We start from the raw sequence: 13767 nt of genomic DNA, 5'->3' as shown, positions 1-13767 counted from the left end.
TTCTTTCAGATTAGAGGTTTTATCCAAAAGTAGACCACACATTTGAGTGTTGTAGATCTGATACGGAAAAGAGGATGCTTCAGGCTAAGAGCACTCTCCAGTGAGTACTCTCTATCATTTGTTGGGGGACATTCCTCGAATGACATCGAGCATCTACATGAGGTCTGGGAGAGAGACTTAGGAGTTGAGATCACTTTGGAAACATGGGAGGACGTTTGTGAGAATGCAAAGAGGATTCCAATATGTAGTAGGATCCAAGACATGCAGTTAAAGTCTTTTCATAGGGCTCATCTGGCCCCAGATTGTCTCATGAAATTCAAGCAGGGAGCGTGTTCAACGTGCCCCAAATGTAAAATAAATACGAATATCCTCCCTCATTGTTTGTGGTCCTGCCATATTGGAGCACTGTGGCAGGAGTAATAGAGAGGATCTTAGGGACCGAAATCAAGGTGGACCCCTTGCTCTTGGGTCTGCTGAATTTACCTCACTTAGATGTACATGGGAAAAAGCTTCTTAACATTCTCACTTTTTGTGCGAGGCAGAGTCTTCTGATGTGTTGGGTGTCTGAGAACCCCAAGAGTCTGTCAGGGTGCCGTAAATTATGGAACACATTCCTTTAGACTGACTTACAAATATAGTGCACCAAGAAATGAACAACTTTTACAAGATATGGCAGCCCTTTTTGAATTACTTGGAAGCAGATCTGTCTGCCATTTTGATTAGGGCTTTTGTCTAGCTGCACTGGTTTGGTCTGATAAACCTAAGGCATGAGAGGAAGAATTTTGAACAAATGTGGGTTTAATAATTGATGCTCTCGAAGGTTGAGAGCTTTGGTCTTGTGCTGAGTGGCGTTATTTATTTATTGATTTTGTAAAAAGTGTCATTTTGATTTCTTTTGTAAAGTAGTATAATAGTTGGATATTGTTGTTGCTTTTGGTGTTATGATGGTATATTTTAATGTTTCCGTAACTTTCTAATTTTGAAAGAAACATTTTTCAATAAAAGGAATTAAAAGAAAAGCTCAGCAAGTCTGGCAGCATCTGTGGAGAGAAATCAGAATTCACATTTCGGGCCCGGTGATCCTTCCTCAGGACTACCTTAGAGAAATTGGAATTGTTCTCCTGAGAGAGAAGAAGGCTGAGAGGTGACCTGAGGGAGGTTTACAAAAATTATGAAGGGGCTGGATAAAGTAGATGGAGAGAAGCTGTTTCTGCCCTTACAAAGACCAAGGATGATAGGGCATAGGTTGAAAGAGATTTGCAAAAGGTGAAAAATGTGATTGCGAATGAAGTTCTTTTCATAAGCTGATTATTTCAGCTATAAAATGAACACACTGTTTGAAAAACTCAACAGGTCTGATGGCATCAGTGGAGAGAAACAATGTTTTGAGCCTATAATGACTTCGGAATTGAAAGGTGTTGTAAAAGATTTCTTTATACTTTTGATTTGATTTATTGTAGTCACATGTACCTTAGTAAAGTGAAAAGCTTTGTTATGTATGCTTAAGAGGGAAATCAGGAGGGCAAAACGGGGACATGAGATAGCTTTGGCAATTACAATTAAGGAAAATACAAAAGGTTTTTACAAATATATTAAGGACAATTAAGGGAGAGAATAGGGCCCCTCAAAAATCAGCAAGAAGGCCTTTGTGTTAAGCAGCAGAAAATGGGGGAGATACTAAATAAGTATTTTGCATCAGTATTTACTGTGGAAAAGGATATGGAAGTTATAGACTGTAGGGATATAGATGGTGACATCTTGCAAGATGTCTTGAAACGGGTAAAGGTGGATAAATCACCAGGACCTGATCAGGTGTACCCGAGAACTCGGTGGGAAGCTAGAGAAGTGATTGCTGGGCCTCTTGCCGAGATATTTCTATCATCAATAGTAACAGGCCATGTGCTGGAAGGCTGGAGGTTGGTAAACTTGGTGCCACTGTTTAAGAAGGGTGGTAAGGACAAGTCACGGAACTATAGAACAGTGAGCCTGACCTCGGTGGTGGGCAAGTTGTTGGAGGGAATCCTGCGGGACAGGCTGTACATGTATTTGGATTAGATTACTTAGTGTGGCAATAGGCCCTTTGATTAGATTACTTAGATTAGATTACTTACAGTGTGGAAACAGGCCCTTCGGCCCAACAAGTCCACACCGACCCGCCGAAGCACAACCCACCCATACCCTACATTTACCCCTTACCAAACACTACAGGCAATTTAGCATGGCCAATTCACCTGACCTGCACATCTTTGGACTATGGGAAGAAACAGGAGCACCCAGAGGAAACCCACGCAGACACGGGGAGAATGTGCAAACTCCACACAGACATTTGGCCGAAGCGGGAATTGAACCCAGGTCTCAGGCGCTGTGAGACAGCAGTGCTAACCGCTGTGCCACCTTGCCGCCCAAAGGCAAGGTCTGTTTAGGGATAGTCAACGTGGCTTTGTGCATGGGACATCATGTCTCACAAACTTGATTGAGTTTTTATAAGAAGTAACAAAGAGGATTGATGAGGGTAGAGGGGTAGATGTGATCTATACGGACTTCAATAAGGTGTTCAACAAGGTTCCCTGACTGGTTAGCAAGGTTAGATCTCATGGAATACAAGGAGAACTAGCCATTTGGATAGAGAACTGGCTCAAAGGTAGAAGTCAGTGGTGATGGAGGGTTGTTTTTCAGACTGGAGGCCCGTGACCAATGGAGTGCCACAAGAAATGGTGCTGGGTGCTTTACTTTTTGTCATTTACATAAATGATTTGGATGCGAGCATTAGAGGTACAGTTAGTAAGTTTGCAGATGACACCAAAATTGAAGGTGTAGTGGACAGCGAAAAGGGTTACCACAGATTACAACAGGATCTTGACCAGATGGGCCAATGGACTGAGGAATGTCAGATGGAGTTTAATTCAGATAAATGCAAGGTGCTGCTGCATTTTGGGAAAGCAAATCTTAGCAGGACTTATACACTTAATGGTAAGGTCCTAGGGAGTGTTGCTGATCAAAGAGACCTTGGAGTGCAGGTTCATAGCTCCTTGAAAGTGGAGTTGCAGGTAGATAGGATAGTGAAGAAGGCATTTCGTATGCTTTCCTTCATTGGTCAGAGTATTGAGTACACGGGTTGGGAGGTCATGTTGCGGCTGTACAGGACATTGGTTAGGCCACTGTTGGAATATTGCGTGCAGTTCTGGTCTCCTTCCTATCGGAAAGATGTTGTGAAACTTGAAAGCATTCAGAAATGATTTACAAGGATATTGCCAGAGTTGGAGGATTTGAACTATAGGGACAGGCTGAACAGGCTGGGGCTGTTTTCTCTGGAACGTCGGAGGCTGAGGGGTGACCCAGAGGTTTACAAAATTATGAGGGGCATGGATAGGGTAAATAGTCAAATCTTTTCCCTGGGATCGGGGGTCAAGAACTAGAGGGCATAGATTTAGGGTGAGAGGGGAAAGATATAAAAGAGACCTAAGGCTCAACGTTTTCACACAGAGGGTGATACGGGTATGGAATGAGGTGCCAGTGGAAGTGGTGGAGGCTGGTACAATTGCAACATTTAAGAGGCATTTGGATGGGTATATGAATAGGAAGGGGTTTGGAGGGATATGGTACGGGTGATGGTCGGTGGGACTAGATTGGGTTGGGATATGTAGTCGGCATGGACGGGTTGGACCGAAGTGGCTGTTTCCATGCTGTACTTCTCTATGACTCTATGTGAGCAGTATTAGCAGTCATAGCAAATAAGAACATACAGGTCATTGGGTGCTTAGACAGTGGAAGGTTACAACTATCCACAGGATGCACAAAGCAAGATCATCACAAGCAAGATGAACATTATTTGAAGTCTGAGTGGTCCACTCAGCATCTAAAATCAGCAGGGAAAAAGCTGTTCTTGAACCTGTTGGTTTGTGATTTCAAGCTTCTATATCTTCTGCCTGACAGAAGAGGTTAAAAGAGAACAATACTGGGGCGGTGAGAGAGGTCTTTAACAAAGTTGTCAGCCTTTCTGCAGTAATAAGAAGTGTAAGTGGAGTCCACAGATGGAAGGGTTGACTTCCATGATGGTCTGGGCTGTGCACACAACCTTCTGTAGTTTCTTACGGTCCTGGGAAGAGCAGTTGCCAAATCAGGCCGGATAGAATGCAAATCATAGAATCCCTACAGTGTGGAAACAGACCATTGGCCCAACAAGTCCACACCAACCTTCTGAAGAGTATCCCACCCACACCCATTCCCCTACTCTAGTACTCTACATTTTTCCTGACAAATGCCCCTGAACACTACGAACAATTTCACATGTCCAGTTCACCTAACCTGCACATCTTTGGACTGTGGGAGGAAACTAGACCACTGGAGGAAACCCACGCAGACACTAGAAGAATATGCAAACTCCCCACAGCCAGTCGCCCAAGGCTAGAATTGAACCTGGGTCTCTTGTGCTGTGAGGCAGCAGTGCTAACCACTGAGCCACTGTGCTGCCCCCAAATGGTGCACCTGTATAGGTTGATGAGGGTCCTTTATAGACATGCTTGATCTCCTAAGTCACCTGAGGAAGAAGAGATGTTGTTGTGCTAACTTCGACAATTGCATCTACATGGGAGGTACAGGACAGATTGTCGGTTATCGTCACTCCTAGAAACTTGGCTTTTCACCTCTGCTCCATTGATGTAGATGTGGGCATGTCCTCCTCCTTTTTTCCTGAAGTCAATGATCAGTTCTTTTGTTTTGTCGACATAGAGAGATTGTTATCATTGCACCACAATACCAAGCACTCTATCTCTTTCCTGTATTGTTTGACTTGCATCGTACCATGGTGGTTTCATCAGCAAACTTGTGGATAGCATTCATACGCAATTCGTCTTCACAGTCGTGGGCATTCAGGGAGTACAGTAGGGGGCTGAGAATGTATCCTTGCAGGTTGCCAGTGTTGAGGATTACCATGAAGGAAGTGCTGTTGTCTATCTTCTTTGATTGTGGTCTGTGCATCAGGAAGCTGAGGAATCAGTTGCAGAAGCAGAGGTCCGATGAAAAAGACAAAGGAGTTGTTAATGGTGCAGAAAGAGAGAAAGAGCTATAAAATGCATGGAAATTAAGGAGTGAAAGGGAGGGAATAAGTCCGCTATCCTAAGAGCAAAGTAGACAGTGTGTATGAAATGCACCGTCTGGAAGTATGGTGGAGGCAGGTGCAGTTGAGGCATAACAAGAACATCAGATGATTATTTGGATAGAAATAACATGCAAGAGTATGGCTGAAAAGCAGGAAACTGGCACCAGGTAATGATGGTTCTTTGAAAACCCGGTTCAGATAAGATGGGCCAAACGGCTTCCTTTTACACCATAACACTTCTATGATTCTCTGCAACATACCTCCACATAAATTTGTGTTACCTTTAAAAGAATGCAATCTGTTTTCTCTGTCTGTATAAAGTTTAATGCTAATGAAAAGAGTTCACATACTTTGGGCACTGTGGTGCAGACTGCAGGCATTTCCTGAGCAGCGCTATTTCAGTACAATCAAGACCTTTCTAACCTGTTGGATCACTAGTTTATGTGGCATTTGGAGTAGCAAGAACTACTACAGATATGGCAGCCCCTCTAACCTTGTTTATGATACAGTCATTTTTATTATTATTCTTGACATGTTCGTGTCACTGGTATGACAATTATTACACGCTTTGGGATGTGGCAATTAGGCTCTTGGACCACTGCAATCTATTTGGTGTTGGGTAAGGAGTTCCAGCATTTTGACCAAGCCACAGCGCTTTAGTTCCAGTCAGGATGATATGTGATTTCATTGGAAGGTGATAGTTCTAAAGAATAGTCATACTATGTTCAAATATTAACTCTGTTTCTGTACCCACAAATGTTGCCAAACCTGCTGTGGTTTCCATCACTTTCCACTCTTATTATAATATGTCGTGTTCCCACGAACCTCCTGTTTTTGTCCTTCTAGGCAACAGAGCAGTGGTCATAGAAACAGCAGTTTTGCAATTACAGGCTTGCTGTGCTTCAAGACTATCTCCATGAACACTCAACATCTGGCCCTGACCTTGCCATGCTCATCTTGTAGTCGGTCTCTTTTCCTCCATGCCATAGTCTCCTGTTTGTGGCTGCTTCATTAATTCTTCTGTCACCAGGGAGAATGGATATATTGGCTGAAACTTCAACTGTTGCATATTACGTTCAATCCCTGTTGAGAGGCATTCCACTTTCCTCAAATCCAGGCCCTGACTTTAAACCAAGTAGTGATGCAGCTGACTAGCAGCCTCTCTGAGCTAATCACCATCACCCTGGTAACATGGAAAGGCCTTGGATCACCAATTCCACAGTGAAAATACAACAGCCAATGAGGAAACTTCAAGGCACTCAACCTGTGTTTTTGCTGCTTTCTGGTTAAGCTTCATGAACTGAAAATGCCTCAGATGAAACAAAGGATTAATAATTATATAACATGTTTTCAGTGTATTTTAAAAATATAAGGTTTTATATTTATACAATATGGTCCATCTAAAATTGACAAACTAATAGTTTTTAATGTTGCTATTTTGCTTGAATGCTTTTTTCGTTGGCATCTGTGATCATAACTTTCAATTCTTAAAATGTAGACTTATTAGAAAATAGCTTTGGAAATGCTTGACAGAATCTATTGATTTGAAAGGTGTTCTGCTGCACCACATCTTGTCGATAATACACAACATTCATGTGTGTAAGTGGAAGAAGGAGTGAAGCAGGCTGTTTTGCCTGGGTGGCGTTGATCTTCCAGTGTGCTTTTCGAACAGCACTCATCCTGACAAATGAAGAATATTTCATTGCAGTCCTGATTTGTGCTTTGTAAATGATGGCAAGACTTTCGGGAGTCACAAGGAAAATAATTTACTTTACTTTTCCTGGCCACTGGCTTGCATCTTTTAGTAACAGCATTTATATTGCTAGTGCAATTGGGTTTCTGGTCAATGGTGACTTCCCAAATATTAATGGTGTAGAATTTAGCAATGGTAATCTGATTGAAATCAAGGTGAGTAAACTCTGTTCTGTTAGCGGCGGTCATTGTCTTCACGCCTATGTAGCAGGAAATTTATTTATTACTTGCCAGCCAAAGCCTGAATGTTGTCCACATGTTGAGAATGTGAAAGAATGTGCAATCAAAGATGCACATCTTTACTTCAGATCCTATGTTGGATGGAAGTTCAATGAAGCAGCTGAAAATGTTTGAGCTTAAGAACCTACCCTGAAAAACCTGTGGATTTTGCTTGAGGAATGTCCTGGATCAAAAATAATTTGCTTCCAACAACCGCAACTATCTTCTTTTGTGTGAGGTATGACTCCAGTTAGAGGCAAAGTTTTATCTTGATTCCTATTAACATAAATTTTACAAGGGCTCCTGGATGCCATAATCAGTCAAATGCTGCCATGTGTGTCAAGGCCCACTTTATCTCTGGAACTCTGCTTTTTTTTTCACGATGAAGTGGTCTGAAAAGTGGTCTGGGCTCATGTTACTCAGGTGCAACCCAATCTGAACATCAATGCGCAGGGTAAGGGTGAATAAGTGTCACGTGATAGCACTGTTGACAACACCTTCCATTACTTTGATGGAGAGTAAACTGATGGTGCAGTGATTGGCCAGGTGGGATTTGTCCTGCTTCTTGTAGACAAGATATACCTGAGCAATTTTCCACATTGCTGGATAGACGCTGACTGAATTGGAACAAATTGGCTGGAGGCAAAGTTGGTTCTGAAGCACTAAATATTCAATGCTAGATAAAGGGTATTGTCATGTCTCCGCCTTTGCTCTCTTTAATAGTTTCTTGACATGGAGTAAATTGAATTGGCTGCAAACTCGCACCTTTTGATGGTGAGGATTTCAGGTGCAAATTCATTTGGATCATCGACTTGGCACTTGTGGCTGAGAATTATTGTACATCCTTGTCTTTTTCAGGTTCTGGATTCCACTGGGATGAAGATGTTCATGGATTATACAGCACCTTTGGTAACTAGATGAAGCAGAACAGCAAAGCTTTGATTTGATCTGTTGCTTATAGGATTGCTGAACTGCATTTTAGTTCATTTTTCCAAATTGTTTGGACTTCAATGAATCCTGGGTTGTAGATACAGCACATTGGCACCTCATTTGCAAATGCTTTTGACATGCTGCATTATAGTCCTCAGTGAATTATGGTAATGTTACTGTAAAAAATATGCTTGGCCATGAGGTCAAAGTTGTAGTGAAATACAGTTCTGCTCATGCTGATAGTGCAACAGTAATGTTTGGAGCTGCTGGATCTGTTCTCAGTAAATCCCATTTAACCCAATAGTAGGCCCACACAAATGCTCACTTTTAACAATACTGCCATGGAAGGATGGCTCCACAACAGTTGGATTTATGAGGACAAATAGATTATTTCTTCATGTTGGTTCTCTCACCACCTACTGTCTAGTCTGGCAGTTATCCTTCAGGTCCCTCAGCAGGCAGCTACTGAGCCACACTTGGTATTGAACGTTGAAGTCCCTCAGCCAGACTCTCTTTCCAAAGTCAATGCTTCTTCCAAGTACTGTTCAACCTGGAGGGATATGGATTCATCAGTTGCATGGTAATCAAGACTTTCCCTTGCCCATGTTTGACTTGAATGAAATTTCATGGGGCATCTCTGAAATTAATGCTGTAAACTACTTTAGGGAGAGTAAGGTGCAAATGTTTAGAACAAGGTAGGCTATAACTGTGCTTGGCAGGAGATGTTATAGAAATGTAGAAGTAAGGTGCAGTGGTAGGCCATTTGGCCCTTCAAGCCTGTTCCGGATTCAATATTTCTCCGAAACCCCTTGATGCCTTTAATATATGAAAATGTAACCATCTCTTTCTTGAATATACTCAGTGACTTGGCCACCCCAGCGTTCTGTGGTAGACAATTCTACAGACTCACTAGCCTAGTGAGGTTTTTCTTCATCTCAATTCTCAATAGCCTACCTTGTATTCTGAAACTGAAACCCCTGATTCTAGACTCCGTAACCAGGAAAAACACCCTCCCTGCAGGTAGACTGTCTAGTCCTGTTAGAATTTCATATGTTTCAGTCAGATCATCTTATCCTTCTACAATCTAGTGATGCAGGCCCAGTTGATCTAATCTCTCTTCATTAGGACAGTTTGCAATTCTTGGTACCAGCCTAGTGAACCTTGACAACACTCAGTCTACGGTAAATATATCCTTTCTTACACATAGAAGCCAAAACTGCATGGATTGGGGGAGTCTAGAACTAGAGGGCATTGTTTTAGGGTGAGAGGGGAAAGATTTAAAAGGGACCTAAGGGGCAACTTTTTCACACAGAGGGTGGTGCATGTATGGAATGAGCTGCCAGAGGAAGTGGTAGAGGCTGGTATAATTATACCATTTAAGTGGCATCTGGATAGGTACATGATCAGGAAAGGTTTACAGGGATATAGGCAAAATATGGCAAATGGGCCTGGATTAATTTGGAACATCTGGTCAGCATGGACGAGTTGGACTGAAAGATCTGTTTCCATGCTGTACATCTCTATGACTCTATGTAATATTCAAGATATAGTCTCACCAAGTCCCTGTATGAATGTAATAGAAATCCCCTCTTATGAATTCAAATCCTTTTGCAATAAAGGCCAAAATGCCATTTTTCTTGCTAATTTCTTGCATGCAGATCCTTTTTTATATCCATACTTCTCATTGTATTAACGTTTAAGTAATAGTCTTCCTTTCTGCTTTTCACACCAATTTATATAACTTCACACTTAGCCACATTCTACAGCATAGGCTGTGTGTTTGCCCCTTCGGTCAATTTGTCTAAATCAACTTGAAGTATCCTTGCATTGTCCACACAACCCCACCCAGTTTTGTATCATCAGCAAACTTGGAAATATTGCATTTGGTTACCTCATTCAGGACTTTACTGGAGCCTAAGCAATGATCCTTATGTTACTCAACTCATCACTACCTGTCACCTGGAAAAAGACCCAAATATTCCCACTCTATTTCCTGTTGACCGATTCTCACCAATCCTATGTCCTTTAATGTTACCCACTGATCTCTAGTGTGGTATCTTTTTCAAGGCTTCTGAAAATCTAAATACATCAAATCCATTGGTTTGTCTTACCTATTTTACTAGTGACATCCACAAAAGAAATGCTTCAACAGATTTGTTAAGCTTGATTTGACTTTCATAAACCCATGCTAGCTTTCCGCAATCCCATTAATGCTTTTCAAGTGTTATCACATTTTTTAGAATAGAATCTAACATTTTCCTCACTCCTGATGTTAAACTAACTGGTTTGTAATTCTGGGTTTTTATTTCTCTCCTTTGTTTTTTAAATAATAGGCTTAAGCATGATTTGCCTTTCTTAAATCCATGCTATTTTTGCACAATCCTATTAATGATTTCAATGTGCTATGTTATCATGTCTTTTATAATGGACTCCAGCATTTTCTCCACTACTGTTTTGAAATTCGTCTTTTTCTTTCTTTCCCTATTGAAATATTAGGGTTAAGTTTGCCACCTTCCAATCTGTAGGAACTGCTTCAGAGTCTAAAGTATTTTCTACAATAAGCAACAATTTATCTAAAATTTGAGGACCACTTCCCTTAGTACTCTTGAATGTAGATTATCAGAGCCTGGTAATTTGCCAGCCTTTAACCAAAAAGATCAAAAGATATAGGACTAAGATTAGTCCATTTGGCCCATTGAGACTGCTGTACCATTTGATCGTGATTGATATGTTTCTGAAAAAGACAGGCAGGAGGCTGGGAGAACGCAGCAAGCCAGACAGCATCAGGAGGTGGAGAAGTCATTTTTGATAAGGGATAGCATTACAGCTGTGCTGATGAAGGATATTCCTGGAAATACATCCAGGGAAGTTATTTGGATGGAACTGAGAAATAAGAAAGGGATGATCACCTTATTGGGATTGTATTATAGACCCCCCCAATAGTCAGAGGAAAATTGAGAAACAAACTTGTAAGGAGATCTCAGCTGTCCCTAAGAATAATAGGGTAGTTATGTAGGTGATTTTAACTTTCCAAATATCGACTGGGACTGCCATAGTGTGAAAGGTTTAGATGGAGAGGAATTTCTTAAGTGCGTACAAGACAATTTTCTGATTCAGTATGTGGATGTACCTACTAGAGAAAGTGCAAATCTTGACCTACTCTTGAGAAATAAGGCAGGGCAAATGACTGAGGTGTCAGTGGGAGAGTACTTTGGGGCCAGTTACCATATTCTATTTGTTTTAAAATCGTGATAGAAAAGGATAGACCAGAACTAAAAGTTGAAATTCTAAATTGGAGAAAGGCCAATTTTGACGGTATTAGACAAGAACTTTCGAAAGCTGATTGGGGACAGATGTTCGCAGGTAAAGGGACAGCTGGAAAATGGGAAGCCTTCAGAAATGAGATAACAAGAATCTCGAGAAAGTATATTCCTGACAGGGTGAAAGGGAAGGCTGGTAGGTATAGGGAATGCTGGATGACTAAAGAAATTGAGCGTTTGGTTAAGAAAAAGAAGGAAGCATATGTCAGGTATAGACAGGATAGATTGAGTGAATCCTTAGAAGAGTATAAAGAAAGTAGGAGTATACTTAAGAGGGAAATCAGGAAGGCAAAACAGGGACATGAGATAGCTTTGGCAATTACAATTAAGGAAAATACAAAAGGTTTTTACAAATATATTAAGGACAAAAGTGTAACTAGAGAGAGAATAGGGCCCCTCAAAGATCAGCAAGGCAGCCTTTGTGTGGAGCCACAGAAAATGGGGAAGATGCTGAATGAATATTTCGCATCAGTATTTACTGTGGAAAAGGATATGGAAGATATAGACTGTAGGGAAATAGATGGTGACATCTTGCAAAATGTCCAGAATACAGAGGAAGAAGTACTGGATATCTTGAAACGGTTAAAGGTGGATAAATCTCCAGGACCTGATCAGGTGCACCCGCGAACTCTGTGGGAAGCTAGAGAAATAATTGCTGGGCCTCTTGCTGAGACATTTGTATCATCGATAGTCACAGGTGAGGTGCCAGAAGACTGGAGATTGGCAAACATGATGCTACTGTTTAAGAAGGGCGGTAAAGACAAGCCAGGGAACTCTGAGCCTGACCTTGGTGGTGGGCAAGTTGTTGGAGGGAATCCTGAGGGACAGGATGTACATGTATTTGGAAAGGCAAGGACTGATTTGGGATAGTGAACATGACTTTTTGTGTGGGACATCATGTCTCACAAACTTGATTGAGTTTTTTGAAGAAGAAGCAAAGAAGATTGATGAGGGCAGACCAGTAGATGTGATCTATATGGACTTAAGTAAGGCGTTCGACAAGGTTCCCCATGGGAGACTGATCAGCAAGGTTAGATCTCATGGAATAAAGGGAGAACCAGCCATTTGGATACAGAATTGGCTCAAAGGTAGAAGACAGAGGGTGGTGGTGGAGGGTTGTATTTCAGACTGGAGGCCTGTGACCAGTGGAGTGCCACAAGGATCGGTGCTGGGCCCTCTACTTTTTGTCATTTACATAAATGATTTGAATGCGAGCATAAGAGGTACAATTAGTAGGTTTGCAGATGACACCAAAATTGGAGGTGTAGTGGACAGTGAAGAGGTTACCTCAGATTACAACAGGATCTTGACCAGATGGGCCATTGGGCTGAGAAGTGGCAGATGGAGTTTAATTCAGATAAATGCGAGGAGCTGCATTTTGGGAAAGCAAATCTTAGCAGTACTTATACACTTAATGGTAAGGTCCTAGGGAGTGTTGCTGATCAAAGAGACCTTGGAGTGCAGGTTCATAGCTCCTTGAAAGTGGAAGTCGCAGGTAGATAGCTTAGTGAGGAAGGCATTTGGTATGCTTTCCTTTATTGGTCAGAGTATTGAGTACAGGAATTGGGAGGTCATGTTGCGGCTGTACAGGACATTGGTTAGGCTACTGTTGGAATATTGCGTGCAATTCTGTTCTCCTTCCCATCAGAAAGATGTTGTGAAAATTAAAAGGGTTCAGAAAAGATTTACAAGGATGTTGCCAGGGTTGGAGGATCTGAACTACAGGGAGAGGCTGAACAGGCTGTGACTGTTTTCCCTAGAGAGTCGGAGGCTGAGGGGTGACCTTATAGAGGTTTACAAAAATATGAGGGGCATGGATAGGATAAATAGACAAAGTCTTTTCCCTGGTCGGGGAGTCCAGAACTAGAGTGCATAGGTTTAGGGTGAGAGGGGAAAGATACAAAAGAGACCTAAGGGGCAACTTTTTCATGCAGAGGGTGGTACATGTATGGAATGAGCTGCTAGAGGATGTGGTGGAAACTGGTACAATTGCAACATTTAAGAGGCATTTGGATGGGTATATGAATAGGAAGGGTTTGGAGGGATATGGGCCGTGTGCTGGCAGGTGGGACTAGATTGGGTTGAGATATTTGATCGGCATGGACAGGTTGGACCGAAGGGTCTGTTTCCATGCTGTACATTTCTATGATTCTATTACTCGAAGTCAACATTTCAGTTGGAACCCTTCTTCAGGACTGGGGGTGGGTGTAGGAGGTGCGGCACATAAAGGGAGTGGCAGGTGCAGGGGGCTGAAGTGGGGATAGGTGAAGACAGGTAGAGGGTACGTCTTGGTTGGTCAACGGGAGGAATGAATCCAGTTGGTTAACCCCATTCTCCGGCCTTCTCCCCATAACCATTAATTCTCTTACTAATCATAAACTATCTATCTCTGTCTTAAAATTACTCAATCACTTGACCTCCACAGCTGTCTGCAGCAATATGTTCCAC

The sequence above is a fragment of the Hemiscyllium ocellatum genome, chromosome 14 (assembly GCF_020745735.1).
Source record: "Hemiscyllium ocellatum isolate sHemOce1 chromosome 14, sHemOce1.pat.X.cur, whole genome shotgun sequence".
In the NCBI taxonomy this organism is placed as follows: Eukaryota; Metazoa; Chordata; class Chondrichthyes; order Orectolobiformes; family Hemiscylliidae; genus Hemiscyllium; species Hemiscyllium ocellatum.
Note: the sequence above shows the minus strand (reverse complement) of the source record.